Below are 3,308 nucleotides of genomic sequence, written 5' to 3'. Positions count from 1 at the left end.
TTTATTTTTGTTCTTTTTACGCGTTTTTCTTGTTTTGTTTACAGTTGTTTCATGACCCGAGGATCTGATACACCTCTGGTCCCTCCTTTCGAAGACCCGGAATCTGCACTAAGGAGGAACAAAGGAAAAGTCGTTAGAGAATCTGCTTCTTCAAAGAATTCGCCTCTAAAGAACCTCAAGTCCGTTTTTAGCAAGAAGAAGAGCAGCAAATCAGGAGCATCCAATGCGTCTTTAGCAATCGAAGACCCGATTAAAGAAGGCACCGAGTACGAGACCGAGGAAGAAGAAGAACATATATACGAGCACGAATCCGATTTTGAAGACGATCTAGCTATCACTCTGGCTAATATCGATGAAGTCCCCATGGGGGAATGGAAGAAGAGGATGCGCGATGACACTGGCTCGAGACTTGTGCAACTCGCAATTCCTGCTACTACTACTTTTGGAGCTAAAGGGCCATATCCTCGCTCAACTCAAGGAGATTCCCTTCTATGGAAAAGACCACGAAGATGCTTACAAGCACTTAGATGAAGTAAATGATGTGGCTGACTACTTCAATGTACCAAATGTGCCACGTGAGACCCCACTACTTCGTATGCTTCCAGTCACATTCAAGGGTGCTGCAAAGGATTGGCTCAAGTCACTTCCTCCCGGGTCGGTCACCACTTGGGCTAAGATGAAAGAGGAATTCATAGACCATTTTTTCCCGCCTTCTAAAATAGCCAAGTTGAAGAAAGCCATTGCCAACTTCTAGCAACAACCCGGAGAGTCCCTTTATGAGGCGTGGGAGAGGTACAAGGGTCTTCTCAGAAATTAACCACACCATGACCTTAATAGCCAACAAGAAGTCTCCATCTTCTATGATGGAGTCAATGTTACCACCAGGCAATTGCTCGACTCGCAAGGACCGCTCACAAAGAAGGCACCCCCGGTAATCAAGGAATTAATTGAAGAATTCTCTAAACAATCTAGAGAATACCACAACCCAAGAAATGAAGTAAGTTAGGGGGTAATGAACTCAACCAATGATGGCAAAGCTCGATAGTTTAGATAGAAGGATGACAAAAATGGATCAAACAATCCATGCTATTCGAGTTGGATGCGAGAACTGTAGAGGACCTCATCTGACGAAGGAGTGTGACTTAGATGAAAATGGAAACAAGAAAGCTCAAGTGTTCTACTCAAGCGGCGATAGATACGACGAGAATTGGCGGAAACCAAAGAAGGAATGGCTCCCATATGAAGAATACAAAAAGGCAAAGGATGAGAAATACAAGCAGAAAGAGAGGGGATTCTATCAAAAGGAAGAACCGGTTGTGGAAAAGAGAGCCGAATTAAAAGAGATGTTCACAAGATTCATAGCCGCATCCGAAAAAACACACAATGATCATGATGCTGCAACACAAGAGACTAGAAATATACTATGGAATCAGCAAGCATCTTTTCTCAACATTGAGAAACAGCTAGGACAACTTGCACATCAAGTGAACAAGAGAAGACCGGGAGAACTTCCAAGTAAAACCGAGAATAATCCAAGAATGGAGAATGTGAATGCTGTAACCTCCAGCTATGGAGAAATTTTCACTCCTATGACCCCTGCACAAAAGGTCTCCAAGGTGCATACAGAAAAGACAGAAGAGTCGGGTCCAGCTAAACCTAACCAGACTCGCCGAGTCCTTTTAATGGACTCGACGAGTCCATGCCCTGATGACAAATCTGTTGTTCCCTTAAAGCCTTACGACCCTCCTCTACCATTCTCAATCAGAGCCATACCTGATGAGAAGGTTAAAGCATACAGAGCTTTCATGGAGCATGTTAGGGCCCTTCAAGTCAACATCCCATTTGTGGAAACGATGCTTCAAACACCCAAATATTTGAACTTGCTAAAGGGTCTCTTTGCTTCTAGAAAAGATTTAGATGAAGTTGCAGAGATAGTAATGAATGAGCTACCAGAAAAGAAGGGCGGTCTGGGAAGCATTGTAATTCCTTGTCAATTTGGAAATGTACTTGCTACTCAAGCGTTGACCGATTCGGGTGCAAGTATTAATATAATGCCTTTTTCGTTCTTCAAGAAGTTGAATTTACCGGAGCCAAAGCCTGTGAGTATGAAGATCCATTTGGCAGATAAGACAATTATTAGTCCAAGAGGTGTTTGTGAAGATCTCCTCATTAAGGTGGATAAATTTATATTCCCCGTGGACTTTGTAGTACTTGATATGGAAGAAGAAGCTGAAATTCCAATTATTTTGGGAAGATCATTTTTGAATACCACATGCGCATTGATAGATGTATGTGAGTCCACACTAACATTGAGGGTAGGAGATGAGTCAGCAGTCTTTAAAGCTCTACCAAAGATTAAGTAAGAAGAAGGAAGAAAAGAAGAAGTTTCCTTCATCGATTTGGATGATCAAATACTACAAAAAGAACTTACACTCTTGCACAAAGAAGATCCAAGTAAGTTTTTGCTATCTTCTGGAGAAAATAATGATGTTGACAAGGAATTGGAAGAGATAGAGAAGCTGTTGAAAGGATCCGATTCAGAAAAAACAGTGGGATGTGAGGAATACGCTCCGACTCACCGAGTCGCTTTCACGGACTCGACGAGTCCAGTCGAAAATCTCAGCAACGTAGATGAGTTTGATCTGCTTGTTACCAACTCCCTCCATGTTCTGGACATGAAGATTTTCCCTAATTCTTTAGAAGATCAAGCAGCAGAAGGAGGAATGGATGGTGATTTTCAACACGTTCACGTAGCATGCCTCGATACAATAATGCAAGATGATGAAGACAATCCACTTGAAGATGAGGCAAGCTTTGGAGAAGAGGAAAAAGAAAGGGTTAGGAGAGATGATGTTGATCACCCATTCATTACCAATCCTCGAGCCCGACTTTTCGCCAACTATGAAGTAATGAAGTTTAAAGTCGGAGGATTGCAAAAGATAATGCAAGAGAATGGGGTAAAGAAGAAGAAGATGAGGAAAAGGGAAATTCATGAAGCTGAAGATGATGCTACAAGGGAAAAGAGAGAAGAATTAAGACGGGCTTACAAGAAGAAGATACACGCTTACAAGACAAACTATAAACCGCAAAAGATTAGGCGTGCATTCCTGATGCAGGAAAATGAAGAAACGTAGATGGGAAGGAGTCCAGCTAAAGACTCCTTAAAAAGAAGCGCTTGGCGGGAGGCAACCTGTTATTAGAGTTTGCTTTCTTTTATCTTTCTTGTTTTAGTTTGGTTTGATTTTCGTTTTTAGGATTTTATTCTCGTCTTCTAAATCATCAGACATGACTTCTTGAGAGTGCGTATG

The 3,308-nt window shown here is 41.9% G+C and overlaps 1 non-coding gene across 1 annotated transcript; it reads right to left on the bottom strand.

Moving 5' to 3' along the window:
• Window positions 1-724: 724 nt before the first annotated feature.
• LOC145044660 (small nucleolar RNA R71) lies at window positions 725-831 on the bottom strand. Its single transcript, XR_013681606.1, has one exon. It is a non-coding gene; the product is annotated as a small nucleolar RNA R71 (small nucleolar RNA).
• Window positions 832-3,308: the final 2,477 nt, after the last annotated feature.

Source organism: Lactuca saligna, chromosome 4 (assembly GCF_052625555.1).
Source record: "Lactuca saligna cultivar CGN05327 chromosome 4, ASM5262555v1, whole genome shotgun sequence".
In the NCBI taxonomy this organism is placed as follows: Eukaryota; Viridiplantae; Streptophyta; class Magnoliopsida; order Asterales; family Asteraceae; genus Lactuca; species Lactuca saligna.
This window is presented reverse-complemented; position numbering and strand designations above follow the sequence as displayed.